We start from the raw sequence: 17839 nt of genomic DNA on the forward strand, positions 1-17839 counted from the left end.
GTTTTAAATGTCCTTTTCATGAGTAGCTCATCCGGGGGCACCCCTGTGAGCGAGTGGGGTCTCGTGCGGTAGCTGAGCAGTACTCGGGACAGGCGGGTTTGGAGTGAGCCTTCTGTGACTCGTTTAAGGCTCTGTTTGATGGTTTGTACTGCCCGCTCTACTTGCCCATTGGAGGCTGGTTTAAATGGGGCCGAGGTGATATGTTTGATCCCATTGCTGGTCATGAATTCTTTAAATTCGGCACTGGTGAAACATGGCCCGTTGTCACTGACCGTGGGTGGCAAACATGGCCCTCAGGCTTTCAATGATGGCGGTGGCAGTGCTTCCCGACATTATTTCACATTCAATCCATTTTGAAAAAGCATCCACCACCACCGGGAACATTTTACCAAGAAACGGGCCTGCATGGTTGACATAGATCCTCGACCATGGTCTGGAGGGCCAGGACCACAAACTTAGTGGTGCCTCTCTGGGCGCGTTGCTCTACTGAGCACATACGCTGCATTGCCGTACACAGGACTCTAAGTCAGAGTTGATACCGGGCCACCACACGTGGGATCTGGCTATCGCTTTCATCATTACTATACCCGGGCGTGTGCTGTGGAGATCCGAGATGAACATCTCCCTGCCCTTTTTTGGTAGCACTACGCGGTTACCCCACAACAGGCAGTCTGCCTGAATGGACAGCTCGTCCTATCACCGCTGGAACGGCTTGATTGGCTCTTGCATTTCAACGGGGATGCTGGCCCAGCTCCCATGCAGTACACAGTTTTTTTTACGAGGGACAGCAGAGGATCTTGGCTGGTCCAAGTCCTAATCTGGCGGGCCGTGACAGGTGATTTATCATTTTCAAGCGCTTCCATGACCATCAACAAGTCTGTGGGCTGCGCCACCATCAACAAGTTTGCAGGCTGCGCCATTTCCACCCCCGTGGTGGGCAATGGTAGCCAACTCAGAGCATCCGCACAGTTCTCGGTGCCTGGCCTGTGGCGGATGGTATAGATATGCTGATAGCATGAGTGCCCACCTTTGTATGCGGGCTGAGGCATTAGTATTTATCCCCTTGTTTTCAGCGAACAGGGATGTGAGGGGCTTGTGATCGGTTTCCAGCTCAAATGTGAGGCCAAACAGGTACTGATGCATTTTCTTTACCCCGAACACACACGCTAATGCCTCTTTCTCAATCATGCTGTAGGCCCTCTCGGCCTTAGACAAACTCCTGGAAGCATAGGCGATAGGTTGCAACTTCCCCGCAACGTTAGCTTGTTGTAATACACACCCGACTCTGTACAACGATGCGTCACATGCTAGCACAAGTCTTTTACATGGGTTATACAATACAAGCAGCTTGTTGGAGCATAAAATGTTTCTGGCTTTCTCAAAAGCAATTACTTGCGTTTTCTCCCATACCCAGTTCTCACCTTTGCACAATAATACACGTAGGGGCTCTAAGAGGGTGCTTAACCCCGGTAGGAAGTTACCAAAATAGTTGAGGAGTCCCAGGAACGACCGCAGCTCCGTGACGTTCTGAGGCCTGGGCACGTTCCTCATAGCCTCTGTCTTGCTGTCTGTGGGCCGAATCCATCCGCCGCGATCTTTCTCCCCAAAAACTCCACTTCTGTTGCCATGAAGATGCATTACAATATCTTCAGCCGCAGCCCTACGCGATCCAATCGCTGGAGGACCTCCTCCAGGTTTTGTAGGTGGTCGGCGGTGTCCCGACCCATGACCAATATGTCATCCTGAAAGACCACCGTGTGTGGTACCGACTTGTGTAGGCTCTCCATGTTTCTCTGGAAGATCGCTGCAGCCGACCGAATTCCAAACGGGCATCTGTTGTAGATGAACAGTCCCTTGTGTGTGTTGATGCAGGTGAGGCCCTTCAAAGTCTGCTCCAGCTCCTGCGTCATGTAGGCCGAAGTCAGGTCGAGCTTGGTGAACGTCTTGCCTCCTGCCAGTGTTGCAAATAGATCGTCTGCTTTAGGTAGCGGGTATTGGTCCTGTAGCGAGAAACGATTAATAGTTACTTTATAATCGCCGCAAATCCTGACCGTGCCATCACTTTTGAGTACTGGAACAATCGGGCTGGCCCACTTGCTGAATTCCACTGGGGAGATGATGCCCTCGCATTGCAGCCTGTCCAGCTTGATTTTCACTCTCTCCCTCATCATGTGAGGTACCGCTCGCGCCTTGTGGTGAATGGGTCGTGCCTCTGGGACCAAGTGGATCCGCACCTTCGCCCCGGAAAAGTTTCCAATGCCTGGCTCAAAAAGGGAAGGAAATTTGTTAAGAGCCTGGGTACCTGAGGCCTCATTGACATGTGATAGCGCTCGGGATGTCATCCCAGTTCCAGCGGATTTTGCCCAGCCAGCTCCTTCCAAGCAGTGTGGGGCCATGGCCCGGGACAATCCAGAGTGGCAGTTCATGCACCGTGCCCACGTAGGTGACCTTGACCATGGTGCTGCCCAGGACAGTGAGAAGCTCTTTGGTGTACATTCTCAGTTTCTTGTGGATGGGGCTCAGGGCTGGTCTGAATGCCTTATTGCACCACAGTCTCTCAAACATCCTTTTACTCATGATGGATTGGCTAGCGCCAGTGTCCAGTTCCATGGCTACGGGTAAGCCATTCAATTTTACGTTTAGCATTATAAGTGGACATTGCGTCGAAAATGTGTGCACGCCATGTACTTCAGCATCTGCCTCCTCTCTGAGGCTCGAAATTGCTTTGATCCACCCTGGACCGATCTTCCTCTGCCACGTGGTGATTAGCAGGTTTTGCAGAGCTTGCAGCTCGGTTGCAAGCTTGTTCAGGTACCCCATTGTTCCACAGCTCTTGCAAACATATCCTTTGAAGCGGCATGAATAGACTGAATGGAAGCCTCCACAATGCCAACAAGGTGTGAATTGCCTTGCATTCATCCTTTGTTGGGGACTCTGAGTCATCTGGGTCACCTGAGGCCTGCTGGTAGTTGCAGACTCGTGGTTTCTGCCCTGTACATTTCTGCTCACAAACACAGATCCAGTTAATTTATGAACATTGCTAGCACTTGTGTGCTGAGAGATTTGTTTGGTGTCATCACTGGTGGACATAAACGCCTGTGCTATCGCAATGGTCTTACTGAGGGTCGGTGTCTCTACAGTCAAAGGTTTTCGTAGGATGGTCTCGTGGCCAATGCCTAGTACAAAAAAGTCTCTGATCATTTGCTCCAGGTAGCCATCAAACTCGCATTGTCCTTCAAGTCGCCTTAGCTCGGCGACGTAGCTCGCACTTCCTGACCTTCAGATCGCTGGCACGTGTAGAACCAATACCTCGCCATCAGCAGGCTCTCCCTCGGGTTACGATGCTCCCGAACCAGTGTACACAGCTCCTCATACTACTTATCTGTGGGTTTCACCGATGCCAGAAGATTCTTCATGAGGCTGTAGGTCGGTGCCCCGCAGACCGTGAGGAGGACCGCTCTCCTTTTTGCAGTGCTTCCTTCTCCGTCCAGCTCGTTGGCTACAAAGTACTGATCTAGCCATTCAACATAGGCTTCCCAGTCCTCACCCTCCGAGAACTTCTCCAGGATGCTCACAATTCGCTGCATCTTTGCGTTGGATTCGTATTCTCGTCGCCAGTTATTGTGTTCCTAACACAGATGAGGCTGCACACAGGGAGGTTAAAGTAATAGTGACCTCAGTCTTTAATAAGACACTCCAGAGTGAGGAACAGGCCTTAGGGGCCGGCTTATATACAGTCCTCCCAAGGGATAGGACTTCAGTGGATGAGCTCCCTGGTGGCGGAACATAGGAGTGCATGCTTTACAGATTCACAACAGACACCCTCAAAGCCTCCCTGATAAAGTGCAACATCCACACCGACACCTGGGAGTCCCTGGCCAAAGGCCGCCCTAAGTGGAGGAAGTGCATCCGAGAGGGCGTTGAGCACCTCGAGTCTCATCGCTGAGAGCAGGCAGAAATCAAGCGCAGGCAGCAGAAAGAACGTACGGCAAACCAGGCCCACCCTCCTCTACCCCCAATGACTATCTGTCCCACCTGTGACAGGGGCTGTGGCTCTCGTATTGGATTGTTCAGCCACCTAAGGACTCATTTTAAGAGTGGAAGCAAGTCGATTCCGAGGGACTGCCTATGATGATGAAATAAAGACTAGCAGATACACAGAAATGCATACATTACAACACAGAATCAGGTAATTCTGCCCAACTAGTCCATTTACCCTCCTGCGAATAAAAACTCTAATTATATTTACCCTCCCTGTTCTTATATCACCTCAACCCATTTTCCATTATCCACCTATCGAATCTAACAGTGAGTGCTGACAGTTTCTGCCTCAATCACAAACCCTGAAAATGAATTCCACAACCTCAGAATCGCTGTGTAAAGATTTTTCACCTGCCTTTAATTCTAAGGTGCCAAAATTGTCCCTTCCCTTAAGGCCTGTCACCGCCGTAAATCGGCGGTCATGCTGCGGAATGGACTTTTCGTTGAATTGCCGCCATTTTGAAAATTGCGCTCCTGTTCTATCCCGGCGGTGACTGCTCCCCCCACTACCGCTCCACTGCTGCTGATCCATCCTGATTGCGTCATAACAGCGCGCACTGCCAATGTGCCCCCCGAACGCGAAATTCTGTGGAGAAAATCTTGCTGCCGTCGCTTGGTGCCACCGACAGCTTTTTCTTTCGCTGCATTGTGCTTGCTGTGCTTCTAATATGGTGGCGTGGCTATCATTGAAGGGGAGGACCTGCTGCCGCTGCCAGTATCTTTTTTTTTGTTGGCTGACTGCCAGGTCGGCCCGACAGTTATGCCCCACCGGGTTCGGCTGGGCCCCCAACAGGCAGCCTGGCACGCCATCTTGGGTGCCAGGCTGCTGGCCCGGCCCAAACCCTCCCTGGTGGCCCAGTGGACCTAATTTAAAGAATCGCAGAGGCTCTGCCCTTTAAGTGAAGGGGCGAGACGTGGTGACGTGCCAGCCTGGTGATGTCATCAGCGCTACGCTGTTGAGTGACAGCAGCGGACACTCTGCCCCCCCCCCCACTTCCGCCCCTCTAGTTACCACACTTCTGCTCACCGCTGCACTTCCACCCCCATTATGACCGACTTCCCGGCTGCTCGGAGAAAAAAGCCAAAGAGCAGAATTTCGCACAAAAGGCCACCACATCTACCGTTGCGCTGTGTTGTTGGAGGGAGGCACTTTCAGCCCCTAAATCTCTTAGATTTACTCTTGTATCTGTCATCACTGCAGCCCCCCTTCTGTCTTGACCCCTCAGCTACTGGAAACCGTCTTCATCTATATACCCTTTCCCATCCTTTCATAATTTTGAATATTATAATCATATTGCCCCATAATCTGTGTTTTTCTAACAAAAAAGACCCAATTTTTCAAGTATTTATATTTCGTTAGACTAAGCAGTATCCCAGTAATATAAGAGCAAATAGTTAGGGATTTTATAAACATTTCAAAAGTAAAAAAATAGTTAAAGAGAGGATATGACTACTCAAGGGTGAAGGAGGAAACCTAATAAAATAAGAGTAATAATTATACTCTGTACTGGAAGTAGGCGTGATGCTGGTGGAAGAACAGATGGAATTCGGGGTACAGATTCACAGAGCATTAAAGGCAGCACCTCAGGTTGAGAAGGCTGTAAAAAAGTTAAATAAATTCTAGCTTTTATCAGAAGGGGTATATAATATAAAAGCCAAGAGGTAATGATGAGCCAGTAAAGAACCTTAATAAGACCTCTGTTAAAGTACTATTGGGCTCCACAATATAGGAAGGATATCGAGGCATTCGAGAGGATATAACACAGATTCACTAGGATGCTGCCTGATTGAGGAAATATAAATACAAAGAAAAGCTTGAACATTCTGTCTTTTTTGTTGGAACAATGCAAATTACAGGGCAACATGATAGAAATGTTTAGAGAAAGAAAGACTTGCATTTATATAGTGCCTTTCACGTCCACCGGACGTCTCAAGGCGCTTTACAACCAATGAAGTACTTTTGGAATGTAGTCACTGTTGTAATGTGAAATGATGGGACAGGGTAGATAGAAGTAGACTGTTTCCTGTAGTTAGTTAAATGGTCTAGAACAAAGGGTAATAGATACAAGATTAAATGCAAAAGGTTTAGAACAGTGAACAAGAGAAACATCTTTACACTGAGAGTTGGAGGCTATGGCATTCACTTCCAGGGTTAGTAGATAAGGCAGAAACTGCCAACAAACAAAATGGGATTGGACAGGTGGATAAGGAAACAGAGATAAAGGAATATGGGAGCAGGGCGGGTAAATGTGATTAGGGTTATTTGCTCACGTGGAGGGTGAACACCGACATGGTCTTGGGTCGAATGACATGTTTCTGTGCTGTAACCTCTATGACTTTCTAAGGTGTGATCAAATTAATGAATGATGGTTTTGAATGTGTTCTGCAATGACTAATTGATTTTGGAAAGAATCATTTGAAGGTAGGCAATTCCTTCCATTATTGAAACTATTTTCAAAAAGACAACTGTGAAGAATTTAAAGGGTACTATTTTCAACAAAATTTGTTCACCAAACCATTTCTAATTTGAGTTACAAACACACAACACAATAATACAAATCTTGTTGAAATGGGTTATTGTGCCCCCTGTATGTGACGTCATTGTGAAATGGCCATTTTGGTTCTCTTCTTTCCTTAAAAGTAAGCTTTTCATAAAGCGTGTGCTGATTCAAAGATTTTTGCATAGTGATTTTAAATTTTTTCTCACTAAATACTATTTTAATACATCTCCCCTGTCCTGCTACCAATTGTGGTTTTTGCCAGCCTGCCTGACATCACAATAGCATTATTATATCACGTCAATCAAGCTAAACTACTCTTAATAGAAAATTGATGGTTATCCTTCAACAGGCCAGTTTGCATTATTCAGTTGAGGTATGATATTTCATTCCTCCATGCAGTAAAAATTAATTTATAAATAACTCAATTAATAACTCATAACGGAACAGCAATTATGCAGTCTCACCATATCAATGTGTACCTGGGATGAAATCAGCTAGAGACCAGAATACAAAAGCTTGGTTACTTAGAAAATATAACAAAATAGTTTAAAAAAATTAGGATGGATACAGAAACTATGTTCTATATGGTGCACCTTTGTTAAAACCATATTTTCTAATTTTCCACGTAGTCTTTTAACGTGACATGGAAGATACGGAATTCTGCAGATTCTCAATTCTACCTTTGTGTACTACAAGGTAAGTACTGTGTTTCATGTTATTTCAATAAACTTCCAGATTTCTGAAAGTGTTAATTGCATTGTTCAAAGGATGCAAAAATATGTTTCGTCACATTTGACTTTGAAAATGACAGGAAGAGAATTAGGTGTTGCATGAGCCCGACACTCCTTTCACACTGGGACTTGGATTGATGGTATGAAAGCTTGTAAAATGCATATGTTAGTCTTAGTTCAGTTCATAAAAGGCATAGGGCTAGACTTTCCATTATTTTTGCATGCATACCGCCCACTTAACCTCCATTTTAACGCTGAAATGAAGTATAACGCCCATATATCGCCCATTTAGCCACAAAATGGAAACTAATGATTATTTCTCGATCACTTATCACCGAGCGTTACTTTCGGCATGAACATAACGGCGATAAAAAATAATATCGCCCGCCCACCTTTTTTGGGTGGAAAGATCAGAATGGGCGAAACCAACGACCATAATATCACTCAGCGTTACTTTCAGCACATAATTAATGCCGAGATTTAATAATACCGCCTGCCCACTTTTTTTTGTCATAAAGATCACATTTGCCGAAACTAGCGCCCAGAAAATCATCCAGCGTTACTTTCAGCACATTCGCACACATCTTGCCGACAAAATCCCTCATCGAAAAAAACACTGTGAAAAAGTTGCTCTCACCTGAACTAATCACAGCAGTATGGACCCCATGTTCTAAATTGCAGGTCTCTTCATTTAAAAGGCTGCTTCAACTTCGGGGGAGTTTGGATGTACTCTGGAGTTCTTTTAAGATGATGTGAACATCTGACCAAACATCTTATCATACTGTGGACGATTGGAATTTACTTTAGGTGTCTTAGTGGGGACATTTATTGTTTGTGAACAAAGGGTGTAATACTCATAGTTATTGGAATGGGGCCTGTCATTTCTCAGCCTGCCTTGATGAATACGCACATGCTGCAGACTAGAGATGGCAGAAGGTATATTCGACAGCATTATGTGCCAATCTAAGACGTGCCAGACTGATGAGGAGGACCAGACCTTACACCCCCACACTTACAGGGAGAAGCGGTCTTACCTCAACTTGTGCGATAACACCTGCCTTAGGAGACTGCGCTTCCACAAGGAGGTTATCAGTGAGATATGCCAGCTCATCAGGGGAGATCTGCAGCCTGCCAGCACCATCAGAACTGCACTGTCCGTCGAGGTCAAGGTCACCACGACACTTTTGGCGTCGGGTTCTTTCAGGCCTCAGCTGGCGACATTTGCGGTATATCTCAGCATGCCACACATTACTGCATTAGACAGGTCACTGAAGCCCTTTACACACGCAGGAGGGACTTTATCAGCTTCCCTATGACCAGGGAGGCTCAGACTGCGAGGGCTTTAGGATTCTACCGAATTGGTAACTTCCCCAAGCTGCAGGGAGCAATAAACTGTACGCACATCGCGATGCGGCACCATTTCAGGATGCAGAGGTTTTTAGGAACCGCAAGGGATTCCACTCTCTGAATGTGCAATACGTTGTCAACCATCAGCAAATAATTATGGCAGTGAATGCCAAATTTCCGGGCAGCATAAATAAGAACATAAGAACATAAGAATTAGGAACAGGAGTAGACCATCTAGCCCCTCGAGCCTGCTCCGCCATTCAACAAGATCATGGCTGATCTGGCCGTGGACTCAGCTCCACTTACCCGCCCGCTCCCCGTAACCCTTAATTCCCTTATTGGTTAAAAATCTATCAATCTATGATTTGAATACATTCAATGAACTAGCCTCAACTGCTTCCTTGGGCAGAGAATTCCACAGATTCACAACCCTCTGGGAGAAGAAATTCCTTCTCAACTCGGTTTTAAATTGGCTCTCCCTTATTTTGAGGCTGTGCCCCCTAGTTCTAGTCTCCCCGACCAGTGGAAACAACCTCTCCGCCTTTATCTTGTCTATCCCTTTCATTATTTTAAATGTTTCTATAAGATCACCCCTCATCCTTCTGAACTCCAACGAGTAAAGACCCAGTCTACTCAATCTATCATCATAAGGTAACCCCCTCCAAAGCCAGTATATCCTTCCTTAAGTAAGGTGACCAAAACTGCACGTAGTACTCCAGGTGCAGCCTTACCAATACCCTATACAGTTGCAGCAGAACCTCCCTGCTTTTGTACTCCATCCCTCTCGCAATAAAGGCCAATATGCCATTCGCCTTCCTGATTACCTGCTGCACTTGCAAACTAACTTTTTGGGATTCATGCACAAGGACCCCCAGGTCCCTCTGCACCTCAGCATGTTGTAATTTCTCCCCATTCAAATAATATTCCCTTTTACTGTTTATTTCCCAAGGTGGATGACCTCACACTTTCCGATATTGTATTCCATCTACCAAACCTTAGCCCATTCGCTTAACCTATCTAAATCTCTTTGCAGCCTCTCTGTGTCCTCTACACAACCCGCTTTCCCACTAATCTTTGTGTCATCTGCAAATTTTGTTACACTACACTCTGTCCCCTCTTCCAGGTCATCTATGTATATTGTAAACAGTTGTGGTCCCAGCACCAATCCCTGTGGCACACCACTAACCATGATGCTCACATCCTGCACGAGAGCGCTGCATCAGACATGTTTACCAGTCAGCCACCAGGTCAATGCTGGATGCTTGGTGACAAAGGATATGGCCTCGCCGCCTGGCTGATGCCCCTACTGCGTGACACCCACACCGAAGCCGAGAAGCGATACTACGAGAGCCACAGAGCCACTCGCAATATCGTCGAGAAAACCATTGGAGTGCTTAAGCAGCACTTTAGATGCCTGGACCACTCAGGAGGAGAGCTCCAATACCACCCTGAGCAGGTAGCTCAATTCATGGTGGTATGCTCAATGCTGCACAACTTGGCTATCAGGAGGGGACAAGAATTGCCAGAAGGGACTGACGGTCCACCTCAGGAGAGAGAGGAAGAGGAGGTGGACAATCAGGCTGACGCTGAAACCAGCCCCCCTCTAGACCGCAGGAAAGGGCTCGTGGTGGCTACATAGCTGCAAGACTCTTACGTCAGCAGCTCATAAATGAACGCTTTGCTTTAAAGAACATTGTTGTTATTTACAAAGCTGCAACACTGCTGGGTGTGCAGGTCATACATCAATGGTGTGCATCACCTTGGTGACAGTTAAAGTTTAAGTTGATTCAAGTTAAGTGTAATTATACCCTTTCATGTTAAGGAATCACCAGTGTGTAACGGTGCAGCTATCTGAGGCAATGCGCAACAAGGTTATGTTAAATAAAAAACATATAATCCGACCATTTGTCTGAAATCATAATTATAACTATAAACCCCCCCCCACCCTCACCCCACCCCACAATGAATTTATGATTTTACATCATTACAATGGTCTCCATTTCCAGCAACACAGAACACAAATGCCAACCAGCAAGGTAGTCCCCTCGCTCCTTCCCCCGACCTTCCCACCAAAATAGCAGCAACAACATAAAAATATGCACAAGACAACACCTGCGGCCATGCACCTCACTTCCCTTCCCACCGCACCCCACCCCCCCCCCGCCCCGCTTCTCATCCCCACCTCTACCCCTTCCCCTTCCGCTCCTGACTCCAAGCACCCTGGTCAAGGAGCTCCTCAGGCGTAGCTTCATTGGGGGGGATGACGGCAGAACCGCTGCTTGGATGAATACTGAAGACGACGGTCCCGAGGTGGGAACTGTCATGTATTCTACTGTCATTGTAATCCATGTATAAACTGATCTAAGTTGTACACCTTGAGAACACTGACCATAGGGGGCGAACTTGTAGGAGACACTCCTAACCTGGACTTTCAAGTATAAAAGGGAAAGCTCCACCCACCTTCATCACTTGACTGCTAGTGAATAAAGGTTACGAGTCACAGAGTGACCTACTCTCAAACATTGGCCTCGTGTGCATTTGTACTGTAGAGTAAGGACTTATCATTGGCGACGAGAAACTGGGATTTAAACCACGCGAGCATGGCCACTAGCAGCACAGACGAGAGGTACTGTGTTGGTGATGATTGGAACGATTTTATTGAGAGACTACAGCAAAGTTTCGTCACTAAGGAATGATTGGGACATGAGTCGGCCGACAAACGCAGGGCTAATCTCCTGACGGTTTGTGGATCCAGAACGTACTCCCTGATGAAGGACCTTCTAGCGCCAGAGACGTCGGCGGACAAGACGTTTGAAGAGCTCAGTAAGTTAATCGGGGAACACCTTAAACCGGCGAGCAGCATACACATGGCGAGACACCGGTTTTATACACACCGGCGGCGAGAAGGGCAAAGTGTTCCAGACTTCGTGGCAAATCTCCAGCGCCTGGCAAGCCTATGTAAGTTCCCAGATGCATGCAGAGCAGAGATGCTGCGAGACTTTTTTATTGAGGGCATCGGGCACGCTGAGGTTTTCAGGAAACTGATTGAGACCAAAGACTTGACCCTGGAAACGGCGGCCTTGATGGCCCATACTTTTATCTCAGGGGAGGAAGAGACCAGAATGATGTGTGACAAAAATCTGGGCTCAAATGCAGCAAATGGACAAGGAGTCAACATTGTTAAAGCAGCACACAGTTCTTCAGGCAGACAAGGGCAATCGGACATGCCCCAGCATGTAGTCGAACCCAGAGGTGGAATTCAACAGAGACAATGGCTAGCTGAACGGTAATTCACGCCATCGCAAGGGACAATGTGGCCAGTAATGGGGCCATCAACACCTGTTAATGGTGCATTTAAGGGCAGTCACAGAGACAGTCAGAGGAGATCGACTGGTAATGGACCTTTTGTTTCCAACAACGGCTCATGTTGGAGGTGTGGAGGCATACACCCAGCCAGAGTTTGCAGGTATCAACAATATACCTGCAGAAATTGCAACGTCAGCGGCCACTTGGCGCGTATGTGCAGGAAGCCTGCAGCCAGGCTGATGTACGAGGAGCACGGGCCCGATGTAAGCCCTATGAGGCCAAATGAATACTGGGGGAAATCGCTGGAAGCTGAAGTTCAGCGAGTTCATGTGGAACACATATACAGTTCATATACCAGGACACCACTGATAATGATGAAAGTGCTCCTCAACGGCATCCCAGTATCAATGGAGCTAGACACGGGGGCCAGCCAGTCCCTGATGGGTATCAAACAGTTCGAAAAGTTGTGGGCGTCCAAGGCCAGGAGGCCAAAACTATTGCCGATTGACGCACAGCTACGGACATACACAAAGGAGATCATTCCGGTGCTAGGCAGCGCCACGGTAGTCGTGACCCACAAAGATTCAGAGAACAGGTTGCCACTCTGGATTGTCCCGGGGGCTGGTCCCGCACTACTGGGGAGGAGTTGGCTTGCTGTCATGAACTGGAAATGGGTTGATGTCAATGCAATTTCTTCTGTGGAGCGAGTATCATGCTCACAGACCCTGGACAAATTTGACTCATTATTTCAACCCGGCATCGGCACTTTCATGGGGGCCAAGGTAGTGATTCACATCAACCCAGACGCCAGGCCAGTACACCACAAGGCCAGAGAGGTGCTGTACGTGATGCGGGAAAAGATAGAAGGCGAATTGGACCGCCTGCTGAGGGAAGGCATCATCTCGCCAGTTGAATTCAGTGACTGGGCGAGCCCGATTGTGCCGGTGTTTAAGGCGGATGGCTCGGTCAGGATATGTGGTGATTACAAGGCCACCATCAATCGGGTGTCACTCCAAGACCAGTATCCGCGACCGAGAGCGGAGGACCTCTTTGCGACGCTATCCGGTGGCAAACCTTTTTCAAAATTGGACCTGACCTCAGCTTACATGACCCAGGAGCTGGCGAGTGAGTCGAAGAAGCTGACCACCATCACGACACACAAGGGGTTGTTTGAGCACAACATATGCCCGTTCGGGATTCGTTCGGCCGCCGCGATCTTTCAGCGAAATATGGAAAGCTTCCTCAAGTCGATTCCAGGGACGGTGGTTTTTCAAATCGACATCCTCATCACGGGTCGCGATACTGAAGAACACCTCTGCAACCTGGAGGAGGTGCTACGCAGACTGGACCGGGTAGGTCTGCGACTGAAAAAGGCGAAGTGCATCTTCCTAGCTCCAGAATTCCTGGGGATGAGGGTAGCAACAGACGGGATCAGACCTACTGCGTCCAAAACGGAAGCGATCCAGAGAGCACCCAGACCCCGTAACACGATGGAGCTGCATTCGTTCCTGGGGCTCCTGAACTATTTTGGTAACTTTTTTCCCAAATTGAGCATGCTGTTAGAGCCGCTACATGTGCTCCTATGCAAAGGTCGTGAATGGGTCTGGGGGGACAGCCAGGAAAGGGCTTTTGATAGAGCACGCAATTTGTTGTGCTCCAACAATCTGTTAATGCTATATGACCCATGTAAGAAACTTGTTTTAACGTGCGATGCGTCGTCCTATGGTGTCGGGTGTGTGTTGCAGCATGTTAATGCCAAGGGTCAGTTACAGCCGGTAGCTTATGCCTCCAGAAGTCTGTCCCAGGCAGAAAGGGGCTACGGGATGGTAGAAAAGGAGGCGCTTGCATGTGTATATGCAGTAAAGAAAATGCATCAGTATCTGTTTGGCAGGAAATTTAAGCTGGAGACAGATCACAAACCCCTAAGGTCACTTTTGGCCGACAACAAGGCCATAAATGCAAATGCATCGGCCCACATACAGAGGTGGGCACTCATGTTAGCCACCTATGACTATACAATTCGGCACAGTCCGGGCACCGAAAACTGCGCCGATGCACTCAGCAGGCTCCCACTAGCCACCACTGAGGGGGCTACCGAGCATGCTGCTGAGATGGTCATGGCTGTTGAAGCTTTTGAAAGTGAAGGCTCACCCGTGACAGCCCGTCAGATTAAAGTCTGGACAAATAGAGACCCGCTACTGTCTTTAGTCAAGAAATGTGTCCTGAATGGGGACTGGGCAGCCACATACGGGGCATGCCCTGAGGAATTTAAACCATTTCACAGGCGCAGGGATGAACTCTCGATTCAGGCCGATTGCCTACTGTAGGAAAACCGTGTAGTTATGCCCCAGGTGGGCAGAGAGGTGTTCATCAGAGAACTCCACAATGAGCACCTGGGCATTGTCATGATGAAGGCAATTGCCAGCTCACACGTTTTGTGGCCAGGGATAGATGCAGACCTGGAACTTTGTGTTCGCAGGTGCAACACGTGTGCCCAGGGAAGCCCCCCTTAGCCCCTGGTCCTGGCCCGCCAAGCCATGGTCACGCATCCATGTGGACTACGCAGGTCCTTTCATGGGAAAAATGTTTTTGGTTGTAGTAGACGCCTACTCCAAATGGATCGAGTGTGATATTTTAAATTCAAGCACATCCTCTGCCATGGTAGAAAGTCTACGGGCAATGTTCGCCGCCCATGGTCTACCGGATGTCTTGGTAAGTGACAATGGCCCGTGCTTCACAAGCACTGAATTCCAGGACTTCATGGCAGGCAATGGAATTAACCATGTCAGAACGGTACCGTTCAAGCCGGCCTCAAACGGCCAGGCGGAACGAGCAGTGCAGATAATCAAACAGGGGATGCTCAGAATCCAAGGGGGTTCCCTACAAAGCCGCTTATCACGTCTCCTGTTGGCCTACAGATCCCGACCACACTCGCTCACAGGGGTTCCAACCACAGGGCTGCTAATGAAAAGGACGCTCAAAACCAGGTTATCCCTTATACACCCCACCATGAAAGAAATTGTCGAGAGCAGGCGTCAGTCACACTATGACTACCATGACGGGATTGCGAGGGCGCGATGTATCGATGTCAATGACCCTGTCTTTGTCCTCAACTACGTTGCAGGGCCAAATGGCTCGCAGGCACTGTGATTGCCAAAGAGGGGAATAGGATTCTGGTAGTTAAACTTACCAATGGACAAATCTGCCGCAAACACGTGGATCAAACAAAAAGGAGGTTCAGCAACCCCATAGAAGAAGCAGAGGAAGAACACGATGTAGAACACTCCACCACAGGTGACCGAACACCGGAACCAAGTGGAGGAGAGCCCAGTCACGGTGGGCAGTCCGGACAGGCCTGAGGCACTGCAAACAGCAGATACTCAGGCCAGCGCCCAACAACCGGAGCCCCAACTCAGGTGCTCTACAAGGGATCGCAAACCACCAGAGAGACTTAACCTGTGATCCCAATAAGATTTTGGGGGTGAGGTGATGTCATGTATTCTACTGTCATTGGAATCCATGTATAAACTGATCTAAGTTGTACACCTTGAGAACATAGGGGGCGAACTTGTGGGAGACATTCCTAACCTGGTCTTTCAGTTATAAAAGGGGAAGCTCCACCCACCTTCATCACTTGAGTGCTAGCGAATAAAGGTTTCTGGTCACAGAGTGACCTTCTCTCAAGCTTGGGCCTCGTGTGCATTTATACTGTGTAGTAAGGACTTATCAGGAACGTCCTCCGGGCCAGAAGCAAGATCTTCCTCCTGGCTCTCATGTGTCGTTGGCAATGGGGGTGCGGCACCTTGGGGTGCAGTGCCGTGTTCCGGAACCACTGGGAGGCCAGGGCCTCCGCCATCCGCGGCATGTACTCCGTCATGGTGGCGGACATGCTGGCCAGCTGGAGGGAAATGCCCCCCATTGTCTGTTGGATCTGCTGACCTATGTCAACATTCCTCCTGGACAAGTGTACCATGTCCCCGCTCAAATCTGCCGCTCGTGGAGCAGACCTGCCGCGTCAAACCAACCACCTGGTGGATGTGGGAATAGCCGCAGGAGCACTCGATGTCATCGGTGTCGAATGGATTATGGAGGTTGGGGATGCAGGCTCCTTGAAGTCAGCACTATCATCCGTTGAGAAGGGACCCAGCAGATGCACGGGCGAGAATCGGTGCTCCTCAGCACCAGACGGAGGAGAGTCCGGCAAATCCGTCCCCCCGTCCCCAGCTTCTGGGCTCGACATTCTTGCATGGGGCCGCGCTGCTGGCTGAGCTGCAAAACATAAATGAGGTTATTAGAGGAGAATGGGGTGCTAGGGTCACAAGGTGAGTCCAGTGCTACAAAAACCATACGCACGACAAAAGCAACACCACTATCAAGATGATCACAGACATCACATTTCATGACCATCACCGAATTCTGCATTGCAATGATTCTCATGAGGACATCATTATTTAGACAAGAATTTTATGATTCATCTATCATAATATTGGTCGGATATGTGGGTGTGGCATCTATTGACTTTAAATCACGCAATGGTGTATACTTCACTCACGTGGCATCACATCAGGCTCTGCTGCTGCTTGTGTGGCCGACTGGGGGTAGGACCCCACTAGTGCCAGCACCCGCTCCTCGATGCCGGTGAGGTTGATGATGACTGGTGGACCCCACTCGTTCACCTCTGCTTGGCCCTATTCCTCGAAAGCTTCTTCTGTAAAAGGTAACAACAGCACGACATGGCATGAGATCATTGCGTGATATCATTGTTAGGTACTGTCACAGAGACTGATACAACACATAGCCGACAGATATAAACATGATTATAATGAAAATTATCATTTTTTACCTAAACACTGATCACAGGTTTGAGTACAACCTTCCCAAGGTTGCAAGACATCACATCTGATTTTAATCACTCATTACACTTACAATTCCAATTATATAAATATATTAGTACATGTAAATAAATGTGATACTTACTCTGGCAGATCCGACAAGGTCATTCCATCCCTTGCGGCATTGGTTGCCCTCACGCACCTCGTTGGTCGCCGACGAGACCACCTCGGCTATCTCGGCCCATATCTTCTGGCAAGCCTTCGGGGTGGGCTTCCCACGCTCTCCCTGGGTCAATTGACCTCAGCGTGACTCGACCTCCTGCATAAGGGAGGCATTTGCCTCATCCGAGAACCTCCTCGCTCTTTTGCACCCTCCCAATTGTTCCTCTCCCAGTTCACTGCTTTCGCCAGCATCCTCAGTCTCCACAGCATGCTGGATCGCCTCCTCCATCCCTTCCATATTAAATATTATTTTTTCCACAAAAACTCGGTGCCAACTACCTTCTTTGTGCTTAGTAGGCTTTTTACTGCTGGTGAATCTCCCTCATGCCTCGCAGAACAGCCAAAGAAGCACACATGCTTTCAGCCCCTCTCTGCTCCCTCTCTCTCTGTCTCCTCTTATGCGCAGGTAATGATGACCCCTGACCTCCTGAATCTCGGGAAATGAGCGTTGCCATGCCGTTGCTATGGTCGGCTACACTTTATGGCAGAAGATCAAAAAAATGTAACGCTAATGCTCATTTCAGATCGCTCGCGGTAACGCTCATTTTCAAAAATGGAACGTTAGAGGTTTGAAAATGGGCGATAATCCGGCGATCTCAAAACCCATTTTTACCATCCACAATGGAAATAACGCCCATTTTTGGGCAATCTGCACAAAAGTGGAAAGTCTAGCCCATAGGCCCATAACATGATTTTACCATCTCATCGAGAGAGGCCGCAAGATGGCTGGCATGGATTTAGGAAATTGGTGCAGTAGCTGGTGCTTTTCCAAAATTTGGATTAGAAGAATGGGGTGAGAGAGCAGTGGAAAAAAGGATAAAATTGGGCAGTGAGATCTACACTGTGTTCCTGTTACAAA

The 17839-nt window shown here is 48.3% G+C and overlaps 1 long non-coding RNA gene across 1 annotated transcript in view; it reads left to right on the forward strand.

Moving 5' to 3' along the window:
* The first annotated feature begins 2880 nt into the window (after positions 1-2880).
* Positions 2881-17839, forward strand: part of LOC139263347 (uncharacterized) — a 59958-nt gene continuing 44999 nt past the window's right edge. The window contains exons 1-2 of the long non-coding RNA XR_011593128.1: positions 2881-4189; positions 7172-7238. This is a non-coding gene — a long non-coding RNA (uncharacterized lncRNA). The remainder of the gene's footprint in view (positions 4190-7171; positions 7239-17839) is intronic.

Source organism: Pristiophorus japonicus, chromosome 4, assembly GCF_044704955.1.
Source record: "Pristiophorus japonicus isolate sPriJap1 chromosome 4, sPriJap1.hap1, whole genome shotgun sequence".
NCBI classification, from domain to species: Eukaryota; Metazoa; Chordata; class Chondrichthyes; family Pristiophoridae; genus Pristiophorus; species Pristiophorus japonicus.